We start from the raw sequence: 19,317 nt of genomic DNA, 5'->3' as shown, positions 1-19,317 counted from the left end.
CGCGTCTTTTACGGTGTTTGCTGCTCGGAAGCAGGCAGTGATACGAATTTAATTTATTATTTAATAAATTCTTTATTATTTATTTATTATTCAATACATTTTAATAATTATGTAATAAATAATATTAAATAATAATAATAAAATATATTATTATTTTATAAAATATTATAAGAATATAATATTTTTATATATATACCTGACTTTTTCCTGGAGAACCATTTTGTGATGCAAATGTATTACTCTGTTGAACGCATATTGTTCTGAGAAGCAAAACGCTTTATTTTTTAAACCCCAGCCAACTAGCCGGACTACCTTCATCAACACCAAAACGAGGCTGGAACTCTGCTCACAGGACGCAGCAGGGGGTAAGAAGATGTTCAGAAATGATGTTGCTGATATGGGATGTCACACAGCTTCATGTCAGAAGAGGCGAACTATTAGCCTGGAAAACCAGCGCCAACTGCTGGACGGCAAAATGTTTTGCCTGCGGTTGGGTCTGGCCTCGATCCACTTGTCATTTTGAAAATACTGCCCTGAATCTGGCAGATGGCAACTAAACCAATCACAACGCAGAGATGTGTTTTGAATCAACGCGGGCGGGCCAGAGGGTTCTGAGGGAGTGACGACAGAGCAGTGCGACGTTGGGCAGTGGAAGCGAACATAGACAAGCGAAAGCACAACAAGAAAAATGGCGGCGGCGATGGAACAGTGCTCGTTTGATTCAGCCTTGGCACACAGCCATTATAACGAACAGCCTTGCCACTCTGTATTAAGCCCCATTGTACCGGCTTTTTGGCTGCAGTTCCACCAGAATTCCACTGGGAGCGTCGGTGGAGACCAGAATGAATGGGGCCCAATGGAGCTAGATGCTACAAATGGTCAGTTTCACCTAAGTCTCCTCAAGAGCGCTCAGATTTGAATGTAGTTTCTGAGAGCTCAACATGGGTTTCAAGTAAAAAATCTACTGAACGAGTACATATATCCCTTTGATTTCTTACTGGTTGGCTTCTTGTTGTCCACAACGCGCTAGCATTGTGCTAATGACAGCTGGTCGACCAGCTATGTATGACGTCATATACACTTCAAATCCTTTTTTTAAGCAAATGAGTGGCTCTAAAAATCTAAAACTCAGCCATGGGTATTTTCTAAACATCCTTTTTCGAAAACAACATTCGAATTACTAGAGAAAAAATTATATCTTGAGATAAGGGCACGCTAGGGCGTATAGCTCCATAGGACTCCATTAATTCTGGTCTCCAAAATTGGGCGCCCCACGTGGAAAGAAGGTGGAACTGCAACCAAAATCGCCTCGTTGGAAACCGGAAATGCACCGTGAGTGGCGTATCTGTCCTATTATAGAGTATGTGCTTGGCATCAGTTTTGGAAGAGTCCCCTCCCACCAAAGCTTTCTGTCGCGCTTACTACGTCACAGTCAGTTGTGCTGATTGGTCAGAGCGTTGGCCTATAGGCACAGACGCGATTTGAAAGACAACGGGTTGTGCTCATCAACAATGTTCCGTTGTATCCATTGATCGGTGCCAGACTAAATTAGACATCCAATCCATTTAGGCTGGTTTATCAGGCTAGCAAACTATCCCTTTAAGTAAATGTGACCTAAGCTGTATTAACTCACTCTAACAGACTGATTAAAACATTATAATGTGTGTAATGCATCTGAAAAGCACTAAAAGTCGGCCTGTTTGACACAGAATGGAGCAGTGTTTATATTCCCTTTAATAGTTTAAGATGAAACCAAAGTAGGAGAAAAAGAACAAAATGTTGAGCTTTCAAAAGACTTTTTCTGGGGCCTGGATTCTCTCAAAGTAAAGTTTGATATTTAAAACACTATATTCCTTTTCTTTCTTCAACACAGCAGCAAGAATCATACATCTGAGCATCTCTAATCGTCTCACACGGCCTTCCTGAAGCAGCTGTGCATTCGGCGCATTGTTCTGCCGTTTGGGTGGAAAACGGGCCCGTAAACAGCTGTGCTCCTTCGCGGCGACTTTTTTCCACGGCCTGAGGCAACACGTTTTCCCTGGTTTTTCCTCCAGGCCTCTGTTTAGGAGAAACAGCTTCTCTAAACACACATACGCTCTGAAAAAACCCCGACAGGAAAGTAATAACATGACCGGGATGATGGAGTGCAGGGACCTTAAAACATGAAGCAGGACTTCGTTCCCTCTCCAGTTAATGTGCACAGTTGTCGCCAAACGCCTCATTTCTACAAGCATGTAGCATTAAATTTTCCTTTATCTTTTATGTGTTCAGCATCTACAACACATTCACAGAGTTCACACTTTTGTGAGAACCCATCTACTTATTTAACTCTCAGCCAGAGGTGGGTAGTAACCAGTTACATTTACTTGAGTAAGTTTTTAAAAATAATTATACTTCTAGGAGTAGTTTTAAATCTCTATGCTTTTTACTTTTCCTTGAGTAGATGTGTGCAGCAGAAACTGTCCTCTTACTCCGCTACATTAGGCTACAATGAGCTGGTTACTTTTCTTCTTACCTCTTTGGTATTCTACGCCTCATTATTTTTATCCCCCCGCGTACGCCTCATTTTAATGTTTTATTCTGACAGAGAGAGAGCCTGTTTTCGAAACCGCATACTAAATACTGCATACTTCCATTCTGCATAATACATACTCATCGATCAGACAGTATGCAGAGCGTTTACCCACAATGCATTTCGCTCAGCCGGCCTGAAGCTGATTTCTCTTAAGCTCTAAACTCTGTAAACTTTAGCAACATTTGAAACATTTTCAGGTGAGAAAGTAGTCGTTTAGATCCCCAACGTGTTGAAAACCTGACAAAATACCGGCTGTTTACAATTTTGTTCCCACGAATTCGGCGCTACTAAAGCTAGCCGCAGTGAGCTAACGCACTTCCGGTTATTTTCACAAAATAAAATACCCGTTGCCTTTTATCATAGGGAAAGCCATTACCATACAATTGGTGCTTTTGTTTTGAAAACAGGAAGTGAACCTACCCTCGTTGTAGCTAGCTTGAAACTGCCGTTTTGACAGGAAATGACGATCGGCGACGTCACGTTACGTTGCATCTTGGGTAGTTTGAGTATGAGTAGTAACCTCATGATGCATACCCAACATTTCAGAGAATCTAGTATGCATCCGGGAACTTCTGCTTACTCAAACTCACATACTAACTCAGAAAGTTAGTATGAGTAGTAGGAGAAGTATGCGGTTTCGAACACAGCCAGAGACTTCCGCCAAAGGCTCTACCACCTGACTGTGTTTCACCAATCAGACGCAGCCGTGCAGTCTGGTCACGTGACCATACTCAATCTCAGCGGCGGGACGGGTTAGCTTTACAGTTTACAGTTGTAGCAAACAATGAAGACGCAGACGAGGCCTCATACTGAAAGCATGTTTACCTTACAAAGAGTGAGAAACAGCAGCTACATTATGTGTCTTCTGTGTCAACCAAAACAAACGCACATTTCAGCAGAAACTCAACATCTAACTTGAGGAAACATGTAGCGCTAAGTTTCCTAAACTCGTTTTTCCCCCATGGATAGGTGAATGTTTGTTTTTTAGGTTACATATGGGTTACATATGTTTTAAACATTTCCTAAGTCTCTTTTATCTTTTATTAAAGTTCTTGAATTTACCTGGATTATTTTAATTTAAGCTATTTTGTAATTAATAAATTCATTTTAATTTATTTTATCAATAAGGTGAACTCTAATTTGCCTAAAGATGATTATTTAGTATTTTTGTCTGTCTGATTGAATGCTTGTGTTAACAAATAAATCAGACGTTACTCAACTTTATTTTCCCTGAAAATAAAGTCTAAAAGCTTCCTAATAAAAGAGTAATTTTGTTTTATAATGTTTACATATGTGTAACAGATTAGCCTGAAATGTAGTTCTGAGATGAATGATTAAAATAACTCTTCATCGAGCATCTTCCCCATAACAACAGGCCAACATTTCTGTTTATATATCTGGGAGCTGTTTAGGTTTCACAGAGCCACCTGTGCCCTCTTATCTTTGTTAAATGTACTTTTTGTTTTAGCAGTCTCAGGACATGTTGACTGAAGGGATTATTTGGGTTTCCTGGTGTCCTGGTGCTGCAATAAACTGTATAAGTTGGAAAACATCTACTCTTTCAGATAGGAAACTTATAAATTTCCTGTTGAATGTGGCTGTCGTGAGAGAAGTCTCTGTCTGGATCGGCCTCCCTCTCCCATCCTGTTGCCCGTCTGAGCCTCCATTGTGTGTGAAATGCTTCTCTTTTCCTCTCATCTTTAAGGTTTGGTAACGGACCATTACACTGCTTAGTCTTCCTGTTTCTAGATGTATATTATCTCCATGAAATCAGCCGTTTCATCTGAAATAATCTCGGTCCCATCACCGACTGATAGGGGCGAGTTTAAGTGTTTTGGCGAAGGCTGAATTCACAGTTCAAAGTCTGCTCTGTCGTCTGGAATGAAAAAGTCTTTTTGTCTCGTCTGCCTTCAGGGAAATCTCTCATGCGGCGTGACAACAATGAAGTGGGCTGAAACAGTTTGTAAAACATGCCCAACGCTGGCAGAGATCAGGAAGGGACGTTCAGATTTACAAAACAGAGCCGTGCATAGTTTGAATTCCTGCATCTCGCTTAAGAAGCCAGCAGCTTTAAACCAAACCAACGATGGATTAATAAAGCTTAGCCATACAAATTAAACCTCCTAATTAAACCATCCTCCAGTGCATGTAGTATGTATGACACCAGCGACGACGCCATGGGGGTAAATCGGCCTCAAGACATATGCCAACTATGCGGTCGCTTAGGGCCCCCACGCTACCAGGGGGCCCCAGAGAGCACCGAGACGTTGTGATAAAAAAGTAAATATATACATGAAATTAAAATAACATTGAATAATTTAAACTAAATTGTATTACGCCTCCTGTTGGCTGCTGCCACTGTTGGGCAAAATTATTTAAGTATTGTATTTATTATTTAAGTATTTAATTTTGATTACAACTTTATTTTTCTGTAAGATAATGTGAATGTCATTTGATTCTATTTTGTATTTTGAACATTTTGCACACCATTGCACATCTGAAAGAAATTAAACTATTTAATGTGTTTATTATAAATGCAGTCTCCAGCCTGCTGATGTTACTTTCAAATAGTTAAATTAATGAGCCATGCTTATACATCACTCTTTATGTTGAAGTTAATTAAACCATATTTATGAGTTTGCTATCCCTTTAAGGTTAAAAACAAGAATGACACCTGTATAATGTAAGAGGATTACAAATAATGCTAATGATTGTGGGTCCGTTACACACATAACAGTGTAGCCTGTGGAATAATGAGGCATCTGGAGCTGAGGTGATGGTAGGGGGGCCCCAAATGAAATTCTGCTTAAGGCCCCATAAAGGCTTGGGCCGGCCCTGGGTGGAGGAACGCCTCGCCCAGCTGGGAATAGGACGACATGTTCGGACACATGCACTGAAAAGGGCAAAGTTTTTGCATTTGTGCAGTAAAGTGTGGTTTGGTTAAACCCTGGAGAGAAACATGACATTTGGATGATAGAAGTTTGGTATGCTGCACTGCAAATACTCCATGTCGTCTCATAGAAAGGACTGACGCGTGTTTGCTTTAGCTTGAAAAGGCTTGTTTGAAGTCGGCATTCTTTCCATGGAGCAAGTTTCACAATCAGATGGCAGAACATGACCAGAGAGCCGTGTTACTCTTACAGTTACACTGAATTAAGGGGATTATTCTAAAGTATTTTCTTAATATTTCTTCATGGAATCTTTTGTTTTACATGCAAATACTGAACATTTACCCTTATAGCACTTAGGAATACTTCTATTCTTGGTTTTCAGACTGTTAACTAGAACTTTGCAATGTAAAATGTGCAGTCTGGTCTATAAAGAGCCGTGTCTTACATGCACATATATAATATCTCATTACTCCAAGGATGCAAATAACGGTGCAGTCAGCTCTTCGTTTTCAGATGGCTAGAAAACAAAAATAGTTTGTTGTTCGTGGAACGAACTGCAGCCGTGCAACATCTGGATTGATTCCTGTACGCTATGGTTACTCACCCTGAGATGGAAGTTTAAAATTCCCCAAAAACTCAGATTTGAAAAGTATGATTGTCCTCACTTCCTGTGGTGCAGAGAGAAACAATCGGCTGTGATTGTCGGGGTTTGCAGCTCTAAATCTCACCGCTTGTTTAAGGATTTTAGAGTTTTCATCATCATATTAAAAACCATATTTTTTAGGAAAACAACAACCACAAACAAGTTGTTTTTTTTTTTGTTCCTGTAGCTTTGATGCAGCAGCACGAGGTTGCAGAAGATGGATAAAAAGAAATCTGAAAATGTTGTTGAATCTATCCTAATTAGTATCAAAGTGACTGTAAAACGTATTTAACGAAGAAAGATTTTTCAGATCTTTGTGGGCTTTTAGGTCCAGAACACATGAATGACATGCTGGCAGAGTATAAACCCAGCAGAGCTCTGAGATCTGCTGACTCAGGGCAGATAGTGGAGCCCAGAGTTCAAACTGGACCCGCTGAAGCAGCTTTTAGCTGTTATGCTGCACACAACTGGAACAAACTACCAGCAGAACTGAAATCAGCCACAACTGTAAGCACTTTTACATCCAGGTTAAAAACATTTCTCTTTCCGTGTGCTTATGGTTGAGTTCCTTTAAATAATTTTAAAGCACAATCCTATAAATCCTCTTGAAATTGTTTTATATTTTCTTTTTCCCGTCTTCTTTGATTGCTTTTAAGTGTGTGTTTTAATTTTTTTATTCTCTTTAAATTGCTTGTTTTTATCTTTTTCTTTTTCTTTCCTTCTTCCGAACTGATGATTTCTGGACACTGATAACAAATTAAACCAACAGATATGAACACTGAGGCCAGAACTAAGATCTAAATGAGAGACTTTTTACTGATTTTCAAGTCGTTTTTATGTGGATAAAATGACAAAAAAACATGAAAAAAGATCAGAGCTTGGCCCATAGATCTGCTGAGAGTTCAGAATAGGTTTTAGGGTTCAGGTTAACTGAGGAATGGGCTTTTAGAATTTAGTTTGGAGGTAATTATGATGGGGGAATGGATTTTCAGGTTTTAAATGTATGAAAATCCAGGTTAAAAACATTTCTCTTTTGCGTTTGCTTATGGTTGAGTTCCTTTAAATCATTTTAAAGCACAATGCTATAAATCCTCTTAAATTGTTTGATATTTTTCTTTTTCCCCCTCTTCTTTGATTGCTTTTAACTGTTTTATTCTCTTTAAATTGCTTGTTTTTATGCTGCTTTATGCTGTTCTTTTAAATGCCTTGTCTTTATGTAAAGCACATTGAGTTGCCTGTGGTATGAAATGCGCTGTATTAATAAAGATGCCTTGCCTTTAGACAGTGCCACCAGACAAAGGCTCAAACTTTCCAGTTGTTTGGAAGCTTGCCTGGAGCTAAAAGTATGTGGGAGTTTGGATACCAGCGTGGCTTGTTTCCTTAGAGTTATAACGTGGTTTGGTTCTGTGCAAACTCGGTGCAAATAATCAGGAATGAAATCAGTTTCTTGTGACTGAGAACAAAGAGCCGCTGCGACCTTTTGGCACCGGTGTCGGAGCAGAACCTTTTTACAGTGGTGCCCACTGTGTGTGAGAGCACAAAAAACGTCAAGCTGAGCAGTCAAAAGCAGGCTGGGACGTGGAAACTTACAGGAACCCTGGCAGGGCAACGCAGACGGGGACGTCTGCACCAGGACAGAATAAAAAAAGAAAAGGGAGAAGAACCTCCAACAGATTATATAAGTAAAAGAAAATAGAGCTTAATGTAACTGCAAGGGGAGGAAAAAGCGTCTGGTCTCCTCCCCAGGAAGTGTGGGCTCAGTGTTTGGTTTGGAGGGACTCGGTGCTCCGATCATATGTGCTTTAAAACGTTCCTGTTTGGCTCAGCAGGAAGGAGGAGGCCGGGCAAACTGATGTAACAGTAAAGCAAATTATTTTATTTGGAAAGCCGCTCTCATAATCAAACAGAAACCCGGGCTAAAAGGGAAACTTCAGGCTCATAAAGGGGCCCCTTTTCCCCCGCAAAGGTATTTAATTTGGGTTAGTTAGGTAAGCAAGTGTGTAAACTCGCTCTGGAGGAAAACAACCCGAGCTGGAACTGTCGCTAATTCAGATATCACCCCCCGCTGTCGCTGCGATACGCTGGTGCTTCTGTTGCTTTTTCCGCTGAGGCTTTAAAGGGGAACAGATTGAGAGGAACTCCTTCTCCTGCTGCTCCTCGGTGACATAACAGTCGGGCCTCGGAGGCCTGGATAAACAACCTGTTGTCGTCTCTCTGACGACAAACCGCTCCGAGCACGAGCAAATATTCAGTTAAAAACTCTGAGAACGGAACTCTGAGAGGAAGACTGCAGCTGATACCACACTGAAAATAATTATAAACTTTAAATGTTCAAGGCTGCGTCCAAATACGCACCATCTGCACTCATTTTCAGCAGATCTGTCGGATAATTTCATGATCGACGCGTTGCTTATTCTTCGTAAATAAGAAAATGGATAAAAGGGGGAGGGGCCTAACAGCTGTGCAAAAGGTCAACCAGGTGCTGGAAAGTCAGCAGAGATGGAGCTCTTCTTGGTGAATTACAAAGAGTCTGTGATCTGATGGAAGATGGTTTTAACTTTAAACTAGAAAGCTGCGAGCAGCTGTATGCGGGACCGAGATGTGCGCACGTTGGGGCACGCGCACGATACCCTTTTCATACGTATGAGCACATAATAACCCCAATGCGGAGGGGTTTTTGAAAATTTCTAGGGGGCGCCACTGAGCCATTTTGCGCCGCCCACACACGATACTCTTTACATACGTACGAGGTCGTCAGGGTGGACGTGTGTGCCAAGTTTCATGACTTTGAGATGATAATAAGGCTTTCAAATAACAAACGCCATCACACGATTTTCATCGCCTGGCCACACCCACACCGTTCAGAGTTTGGAAAAGTTTCTCCATGATTTTTTCCCCCCATGTCTTAAGAGTAACCTGGCCAAGTTTGAAGTCTGTAGCATTAAATCTGTAGGACGAGTTCGATCAAATGCAAGGTGTGAAAAAAAAAAGACATTTCCAGCCACCAGCAGGTGGCGCTATAGGAGGATGTCACTATGTTATATGTGCGCGTTCAGGCTGGGTCCAGCATTCACCGTATGAAGTTTGGGACAGATTGGATAATGTATGTGGGAGTTTTAAGCGACTTCATTTTTTGTGGCGAGTCATCGAACTTTGAGGCGTTGCCACGGCTACGCCCTTTAAGTTTTGAAAAAGTTTCTCCATGATTCTTTCCCCCCATGTCTTAAGAGTAACCTGGCCAAGTTTGAAGTCTGTAGCATTAAATCTGTAGGACGAGTTCAATCATATGCAAGGCGTGGAATCGGTCAAAAATGGCACGAAAACGCACATTCCTGTGTACGTGGGACCATGGCGGTATGAGACTTTTTTGTGCGTCTGGGCATGATGAATGAGTGTACCGAATTTCGTTGTCCCATGCTAAACTAACCCCAATGCGGGGACCATTTTTAAGCATCATAGGGGGCGCTACAGAGCCAATGAGCGACTCCCAAAAATATAAAGTTTAGATTCTTTCATGTCGTCGGCTGGCAGGTGGCGCTCGCAAAATTTCATGAGTTTTTGAGCAACTTTTGCAAAGAAGAAGAAGAAAGAAAGAAGAATCCTTACAGATACAACAGGGTCCTTGCACTTTTTCACTGCTCAGTCCCTTATAAAGGCTCAGATGGTGAAATATGCTTTCCAAATACGTTTCCCACAGATTATTCTTCCAGTCAAACACTCTTTGATCTGCAGTGTGAAGCTGGCAGAGGAATTAAAGAAGTTAAAGAAGCTCTGCAGATTCCAGATGTGCGCTGTACTGGCTGGTTCGCTCGGTCAGACGGCTGAACTGCTGTAATTAGACACCCGACAGATTCAGTTTCCCTCCAGGGACCGAGCTGGAGCTCTTTTCCAGTTTCCTGGACAAAGAAGCGGTTATAATGGGAGAAGCAGTCACCTGTATCACTGAGCACAAAGAGCACGAATAAGGGAGGATGAATGGGGGAGAACTGGGAGGGATAGTCAGAATCTTTGTTAGCTGGGAGTCACCTGACCTCCTCCGTTAATCGGATCAGATCCTGCACGCCCAGAATCTGCAACTTCTTCATCTTTTTGAGTTTTCTGTCATCATCTCTGCAAATGGAATCCAAACGAACGTGCTACCTTTGCTGCTGTGTGATGCTCATTCCAGATAATTAGGGACCGAGCAGAGAAACTGCTATTCTATCTGTAAGGTTTCTTCTTTCTTTCTTTCTTCTTCTTTGCAAAAGTTGCTCGAAAGCTCTTGAAATTTTGCGTCAACGACATGAAAGAATCTAAACTTTATATTTTTGGGAGTCGCTCATTGACTCTGTAGCGCCCCCTACGATGCTTAAAAATGGTCCCTGCAATGGGGTTCGTTTCGTGTAGGACTACGAAATTCGGTACACTCATTCATCATGCCCAGACGCACAAAAAAGTCTCTTGCCGCCATGGTCCCACGTCCACAGGAAGGCGGCCATTTTGGATGGAAAGTGCGTTTTGGTGCCATTTTTGACCGATTCCACGCCTTGCATTTGATCGAACTCGTCCCACAGATTTAATGCTACAGACTTCAAACTTGGCCAGGTTACTCTTAAGACATGGGGGGGGGGGGAAACATTCATGGAGAAACTTTTCCAAACTCTGAACGGTGTGGGCGTGGCCAGGCGGTGAAAATCGTGTGATGGCGTTTGTGATTTGAAAGCCTTATCATCATCGTGAGGTCATGAAACTTGGCACACACGTCCACCCTGACGACCTCGTACGTATGTAAAGGGTATCGTGTGTGGGCGGAGCTAAATGGCTCAGTGGCGCCCCCTAGAAATGTTCAAAAACCCCTCCCCGCTCAAGGCTGCTTGCAGCTTTCTCGTTCTTCTTAACTCTCTTTGCTTTCATCCTTTATTTTACATGATTGTTGTGACTATTTCAGAGCAACATTTGTTCATCTCGATGCTTTTCTTATCAGATAAATTTGCAGTTTAAATTCACTTATCCTCACTTTTAGGATTTTTTTAGTTCATTTTTTGATTATTTTATCATCATTTTTAGTTCATTATTCAAAAACTCATCATTTTACTTCATGTAAAAGGAGCTTTTCCAGCTGTCCGTGCATCAGTATACGTATAAAACTTCCAGAAGAAAGTCCCGCCTGGTGGCATCTGCTGCTTTTTGTGTTGGTTAGTCTACCGTCTGTCCACTTTTTAAACTCTGTTTCTCATCTCTGCTGTCTCTCTTTCATTCTTCCTCCTTTTTTTGTCCTTTTCACAGACACTAAACTGCAGATTGTTGGTCTCCACATCGAGCTCAGACGGCAGCAGAATCCTTCCTTCCTGTCGGGGGGATTAGCGCTTTTCTGCAGCTTGCCAAGCTGGCCTGTTATTACACCTCCTCCTCCTCCTCTTTTCTTTTCCTTCTCCTCCTCCCAGTTCAGTTCAGTCCAGGCCTGCCACCTCAACAATTAAGCAGCAGTGACGCTCCGTCTCCACCTCGCTGGCGCTGACGCCAACACGTTACACTTTCCAGAGTCTTTTTAGTCTTTCCAGAGAGGGCTCAGAGAAATCCTTGACAGGTGTGAGAAACGGGGAAAAAAAGAAGAACTTCCTCTGGACTGAAAGGAAGGGGATGAGATCTGTGTTTTCTGAAACTTTGTCTCAAGAAATGTGAAATTGAGCATGAAGGAGGATGAGAGCATCGAGCTGTTTTGTGGGTTTAGAGCCTTAAAAGAAGAAATTAGAGACGGAACGACGACTCGAACGACTGGTGATGATCCAAAAGTTAGAAAAACACAAAGACGTGTAGAATAATTCTAAGTTAAGACAGATAAAAAACAGATTTTAAAGCTGTTTGAAGTGTGAAGAAAGAAAACCTCCATAAAAAAAGACGAATTAATGAATATTTTTCTTCTAAAAATAGAAAAATCAATGTATTTCTCCACATATTCAGATATTTTAAGTGCTTTTTATTCCACTTTTGTCCAGTTTCATCATAGTTATCTTAATTCAAATAAGAAGTGTGAGAACCACAGTTTCCACAGCTTTAAGATGATTTCAGCTAAAGATGTTTTTAGTGTGAATAAAGAAAACGTGCATAAAAAAAGACGAATTAATGAACATTTTTCATCTAAAAAAATTATATTCAGATATTTTAAGTGATTTTTATTCCACTTTTGCCCAGTCTTTCATCATAGTTACCTTATAACCAAAATAAGAAGTGTGAGAACCACAGTTTCCACAGCTTTAAGGTGATTTCAGCTTCTCTGACACAGAGTTCTGGTCCACAGCTGATGTTTCCCTTGTCGTTTAAAAACCATTTTTCTGGGTTGGGGTTAAAAGCTGCTCCCAGAAGAACAACTTATAGAGCTTTTTCTGTAGGTCGCACAGCCCCGACACTTCCAAGGCATCTGAACTAACTCGGAGAAACAGCTGGTGGCTGGTCGCCACGGCAACCCGCATTCCTTCACTTCGGAGTAATCAGAGAAGTGGGAGTCGGGGTGAGGGGATGGAGGGAGGGAGATGGAGCAGAGAGGGATGTTTGTTGGGAAAACGCTCGCCTGTGTCTGTCGGGCTTTGTTAGAATGTCTTCCACCCTTTCCCTTCTTCTATTATTATTCCCTTCTTTTATTATTATTCCCTTCTTTTATTATTATTCCCTTCTTTTATTATTATTCCCTTCTTTTATTATCGTCAGTGGCTGAGAAGTCACTAAGAGCCAAAATATCCAGGAAGTCTTTCGGATTTTTGAGAATAGTCTAAAACTCTACTGAGGTTCTTGAGGCCGAGCAGTGAAATCATCACAGATCCAATGATTTTGGTTGGATTTTTTTCTATGGAATGAGTATACTGTTTGGTGAACAGAATGGCATATTGACTGATGTCATAATTTGGGGGAATAATTGATTGCCGATGAAGTAAAGATGAAAATATTAGGAAAAAAGTGGAAAAAACGCCTGATTTCTTTGCATTAAATTGAGCCAAAAGAGTCATAATTTAATCGGATGTCGTGTCCACGTGTGTTCTGTGCATCTGGAATGCATTTATTGACCCAACCCACTGAGGATTTGTGGAAAATTGTAATTTTTCCAACGTTTTCTGTCAAAAAAATGAAGGGTACATACACTAAAACGGCCACAATGTTTTTTTTCGCCATGTTTCCAGCAGAGCAGACCCTCTGATTATTGCTTCTTAGGGTCAAAGTGAACATAAAAAAGAAAACACAAATAAAAAGTATGGCAGACCATGTCAGGTTCAACCCATTTTTGAGACTCACAAAGGGAGCCAAACTAAACTCCAACCATTTAAAAGTGGACCACGAACCCAGAGGATGAGACGAAACAAAGAGATATTAGATAATGAAACCGTCTGCATCCGTCCTCCTCCCAACCTTAAACCATAGCCCCCCCCCCCCTGCTGCCGATGTGGCACACAATGCCCCCTCAGAGAATGAATCCTCCTAAACACAGACCTTTGCAGCTGCTTTAACAGTAACACAAGCTGCCTGCCTTTGAAACCACACATCAGACGTCTGAGTTATTATTCTTAAACCTGGAAATGAAATCTAACAACAAAGCAAACAGGTGCTGCTGAATCTCTCAGGTGGGATTCTGAGAGTTATAGTAGGTGATAAATGTGTGATTTAACTAGATTTTACTGCCCTTAAGTAAGACTAACCCAAAGCTTTTACCTTACAAATGCAGATTTGTATGAAATGACATGAATTTACTCTATTTTTAAAAGGTTAAACGGCCACACGCCGCAGCAGGGTTGCACGGAGAAGTGGAAAGCTTTGATTCAGAGCTCTGAAAGTGAGATAAAACAGTCCCGTAAAAGTGGCCACAGAGTGAGACCTCTTACCTTCGGCTTTGCAGAGCAGAGAAGTCAGTCGTGTGCGGGGCCCGGGAAGATCTAACTGGCTCAGCAGTTCACGCAGAAGACATTTCCAGTGGGACGTCCCAGTGTGGACACAGACCCCCCCCTCTGCTTTCCTGCCCGGGTGGGAGGGGCTTAATGTTAACTCTCTGCCTCCACAGTCTGAGCAGAAAAGCCTTCTTTAAAGTTTGTGAGGGTCGCCATGTCAGAGCTTTTGTGTTTAAGATCATTAAAACACAATTCCAGTGAGCAGAAGCAGGTTTTTGGTGCTATAAAGTCACAGAATTTGGGAAAACATGTGTGTTTATCTTAAGGTCTGTTGCCCATTTATATCCCCACTCAGCTGTTTCCCTCAGAGGTCAGAGGTCAGAGGTGAAGCTGACTCAGTAAAACCTTCATCACTGCTCATACATTCAGTGAAAAGGGGTTTAATTAATCAAATATTCTGAATTTGAAAGGTTCTTTGTCAATAAATGTTATTTTCATCAGATAAATAACCGTTAATGTGCATCTTTGCAGGTAAATCTAATGTTGGAGCCTTCTGATATCATGTTTTATTTGGAATATTTTTAATATATGTGAGTATGAGCAGTCAGTCTGACCCTTTATCAGGAGGGAAATGTGAATGAAATCACCTCAAAGTATTTCAGTTTGAAAAAAAGCTGATCGATTTCTCCAAATTCCTGGTAAGGAAGTAGTTTTTTTCCTTTATTGTGATATTGTGATAAACACTGAAGCATCCTTTATAATTCTGTCCCAGAACTCCTTTCAAAGTGGAGCTTCATGCAGCATGAAGACAGACAATAAGGGCCGGGCAACGATTAAAATATTTAATCTAATTAATCACATGATTTCCCTGATTAATCACGATTAATTGCATTTGTACGCAGAATCCAAAAATGAATCCAAAAGTAGCGTATAGCTTTTAGCATTTAGCTTTATTTTAAATGTGCTGCCATATGAATGAAAGTGCCATAACATTTGTTGTGCAAACACACTTTTAACATCAGCATCTTTCTGTAGTTTTTATGTAGAAGCCTCGCTCCACTGTCTGTTTCCTTGAATGACTTGCTGCTATCAGTTGTGTGTTTTGCCTTTAAGTGATATTTTAGACTGGAACTACTACGGTGAGAAGACAATTCAACTTGGCAGAGTTTACAGATGACTTTGGTTCTGTCGACTCCGCCGTCTGGAAGAACTTTAACATGAAAATGGCCGAGTAAAAGTTCCGTACCCTTCTCCATGTTTGGTGGATCCGCCGATTACTTTCTTTTCCTGTTCCACAGCAGACAGCAGCAGACTTTTACAAAATAAAAGCCTGTGAACAGCAGACTTTTACAGAATAAAAGCCTGTGAGCAACAGACTTTTACAAAAGAAAAGCCTGTGAGCAACAGACTTTTACAAAATTAAAAACCTGGTTCGAGTCCCGTATCAGCTGGCCCTGTGCTGCGTGTTGTTCCCCCTCTCTCTGCCCCCTGCTTCCTGTCTCTCTGAACTTTCCTATCCATTAAAGGCACAAAAGCCCCAAAAAATAATTTTAAAAATCGTCTGGAAGAACTTTAACATGAAAATGGCCGAGTTAAAGTTCCGTACCCTTCTCCATGTTTGGTGGATCTGCCGATTACTTTCTTTTCCTGTTCCACAGCAGACAGCAGCAGACTTTTACAAAATAAAAGCCTGTGAGCAACAGACTTTTATAACAATAAAAGCTGCGTTAATGCGCGATAAAACATTTATCGGCGTTAAATAATTAACAAGTTAACGCGACAATAACGAGTTCACTCGCCCAGCCCTACAGACAATATCTTTTCTTTCTTTTTGTGAGGAATCTGTATCTTAACATCTTATATCTTATCGTACTTGTAGTTCATCCTCAGAGCTGAAACTATGCGATAAGAACCTATTCGACCCAAATACCTGAAGAACAGTTTCAGTATCACAGCTCAGTGTGAATGTGGCCATTTAAAGCACAGCTGTCTTTTCCAAAAGTTCCCGCTTCTATTTTTCCCTTAAATTCATGACACTTTTCTAATGAGCTCAAGGAAAGCTGCTTAAGAAAAGACTATAAGAGCAGAGCAGACATATGAAAGCAGGTGTTTATTTATGTTCTGCATGCTGTTAACAGTTTCACTGTCACTTCTGTTTGCCTCTTTTTCTTTCCTCCTCGCTCTCAAAGCTGAAGACGTGCAGTGCAAACGGTTCATTGTGACGGATGAATGGGGAACTTTGTCCACCATCCTTTCTGGAGTGGAAACATCTTGCATCACATCTTCCAGCCTCCAGCCTGAGCTCTTATAAAGGCTGTGTTCGAAAACCGCATACTTCCATACTACATACTGCATACTGCATACTGCATACTGCATACTACATACTACATACTCATCGATCAGACAGTATGCAGAGCGTTTACCCACAATGCATTTCGCTCCTGCCCGAGCTGAAATCAGCCGGCCTGAAGCTGATTTCACTTAAGCTCTAAACTCTGTAAACTTTAGCAACATTTGAAACATTTTCAGGTGAGAAAGTAGTCGTTTAGATCCCCAACGTGTTGAAAACCTGACAAAATACCGGCTGTTTACAATTTTGTTCCCACGAATTTGGCGCTACTAAAGCTAGCCGCAGTGAGCTAACGCACTTCCTGTTATTTTCACAAAATAAAACACCCGTTGCCTTTTATCATAGGGAAAGCCATTACCATACAATTGGTGCTTTTGTTTTGAAAACAGGAAGTGAACCTACCCTCGTTGTAGCTAGCTTGAAACTGCCGTTTTGACAGGAAATGACGATCGGCGACGTCACGTTACGTTGCATCTTGGGTAGTTTGAGTATGAGTAGTAACCTCATGATGCATACCCAACATTTCAGAGAATCTAGTATGCATCCGGGAACTGAAAAAAAGTTAAAGTTAGTAGGAGTAGTAGGAGAAGTATGCGGTTTCGAACACAGCCTAAGAGTTTAATAGCACGACACAAGAAAGAAGAATTATTGTGTTTTTCCAACCAAAATGATACAAAATGGAGCTTCTAAAAACTCAGATAATGAATCCCTCCTGCACCCTGCACCATGAACCAGATTCAGACTCGGATGCAGTCGTTCCCCTGCATGACTACTCCATATAGATTAAATGGCAAAGTCCAGCTGTAAGTCAACCGTGCATGGAACTGTGCATGTTAGATGGTCGATGCCACTGGCTTTGCTGGCTAACTTTAGCAATGAAACCCTTTATTTAGCCTCATGCTTGTGTCTCATCGTGTTTACATTACTTGTGAGACTTGGCCTTCATTTCTCAGGCACAAGATATTCCAGTAAATCATTTATTTTATTCATTGTTCATTCTGTTTTGCACTCTTCAACGAGGCCGTCCGGCGCATCAAGGCCGTCTGGTTCTGCAGCTGCAGAAAGCAGATACACAGAGGTTAGCTTGCATACGTGGACATTTTATTCCTTCTCCTGTGTTCAGGTGTTTTAATTTTAATTTTTTCTCTTTAAATTGCTTGTTTTTAGGCTGTTCTTTTAAATGCCTTGTCTTTATGTAAAGCACATTGAGTTAGTTGCCTGTGGTATGAAATGCGCTGTATAAATAAAGATGCCTTGGCCTACAATAAGAAACTAACTGAAACTGTACGTCAGAGTGTAGCTCTGACACAGAGTATTCTATAAACCTGCCTCAGTGCTTTTCATCTTAACAGTGCACCTCACAATATATTCATTATTTTTTCCACCACTCTTCAGCAGCATCGAATCCTTCCTCAACATGATGCAACTTATTGCTGCAACTTATTGCTTTCTGAGTTCTGTCCCATGATGCTTATGTGGGGACATTAAGCTCTTTGGCCACGTTTTGTCGAAAATAACTTTGCTACTTTACACTTCAGACAAACATAGTTTACTGCATGTAAACACTTATATTAGCACTTAAAACAAGGACATTTTCTTATAAAATCACACTTATCAACTAAGAAAAGTGTCTTATTTCATCGGCCTCAGGCAAAGTAAAATTACAATTGAATTAATTGTAATTTTAAAATTGTAATTTTAATAAATCAATTTAAATATTTTTTTAATTAGATTTAATTTTGAATTTAATTATAAAAATAATTCAATTAAATTAATTGTAATTTTAAAATAAAAATTTTAATAAATACATTTTAATATTGTTTTAATTAGATTTCATTTTGAATTTAATTATAAAAATAATTCCATCCATCCATCCATCCACTATCTTCCGCTTCTCCGGGGATCGGGTCGCGGGGGCAGCAGCTTGAGCAAAGAGACCCAGACGTCCCTGTCCCCGGCCACTTCCTCCAGCTCTTCTGGGGGGACCCCGAGGCGTTCCCAGGCCAGCCGAGAGACATAGTCTCTCCAACGTGTCCTGGGTCTTCCCCGGGGCCTCCTCCCAGTGGGACGGGCCCGGAACACCTCACCAGGGAGGCGTCCAGGAGGCGTCCCAACCAGATGCCCCAGGAGGCCTCCTAACCAGATGCCCCAGGAGGCATCCTAACCAGATGCCCCAGGAGGCATCCTCACCAGATGCCCCAGGAGGCGTCCTAACCAGATGCCCCAGGAGGCATCCTAACCAGATACCCCAGGAGACATCCTAACCAGATGCCCCAGGAGGCATCCTAACCAGATGCCCGAGCCACCTCATCTGATTCCTCTAGATGCGGAGGAGCAGCGGTTCTACTCCGAGCCCCTCCCGGATGACCGAGCTTCTCACCCTATCTCTAAGGGAGAGCCCAGACACCCTGCGGAGGAAACTCATTTCGGCCGCTTGTATTCGCGATCTCGTTCTTTCGGTCCCTACCCACAGCTCGTGACCACAGGTGAGGGTAGGATCTCGTTCTTTCGGTCACTACCCACAGCTCGTGACCACAGGTGAGGGTAGGATCTCGTTCTTTCGGTCACTACCCACAGCTCGTGGCCATAGGTGAGGGTAGGATCTCGTTCTTTCGGTCACTACCCACAGCTCGTGACCACAGGTGAGGGTAGGATCTCGTTCTTTCGGTCACTACCCACAGCTCGTGGCCATAGGTGAGGGTAGGATCTCGTTCTTTCGGTCCCTACCCACAGCTCGTGACCATAGGTGAGGGTAGGATCTCGTTCTTTCGGTCACTACTCACAGCTCGTGACCACAGGTGAGGGTAGGATCTCGTTCTTTCGGTCACTACCCACAGCTCGTGACCATAGGTGAGGGTAGGATCTCGTTCTTTCGGTCACTACTCACAGCTCGTGACCACAGGTGAGGGTAGGATCTCGTTCTTTCGGTCACTACCCACAGCTCGTGGCCATAGGTGAGGGTAGGATCTCGTTCTTTCGGTCACTACCCACAGCTCGTGACCACAGGT

The 19,317-nt window shown here is 41.8% G+C and overlaps 1 protein-coding gene across 1 annotated transcript in view; it reads right to left on the bottom strand.

The window, feature by feature from the left end:
* Positions 1 to 14,050, bottom strand: part of sparc (secreted protein, acidic, cysteine-rich (osteonectin)) — a 32,742-nt gene extending 18,692 nt beyond the window's left edge. Inside the window, exon 1 of the mRNA XM_075482018.1 lies at positions 13,957 to 14,050. The gene's annotated coding sequence lies outside the window, so the exon portion shown is untranslated. The remainder of the gene's footprint in view (positions 1 to 13,956) is intronic.
* Positions 14,051 to 19,317: the final 5,267 nt, after the last annotated feature.

Source organism: Odontesthes bonariensis, chromosome 13, assembly GCF_027942865.1.
Source record: "Odontesthes bonariensis isolate fOdoBon6 chromosome 13, fOdoBon6.hap1, whole genome shotgun sequence".
NCBI lineage: Eukaryota > Metazoa > Chordata > Actinopteri > Atheriniformes > Atherinopsidae > Odontesthes > Odontesthes bonariensis.
The sequence above is the reverse complement of the archived record's forward strand: the minus strand, read 5'-3'. Positions and strand labels throughout refer to the sequence as shown.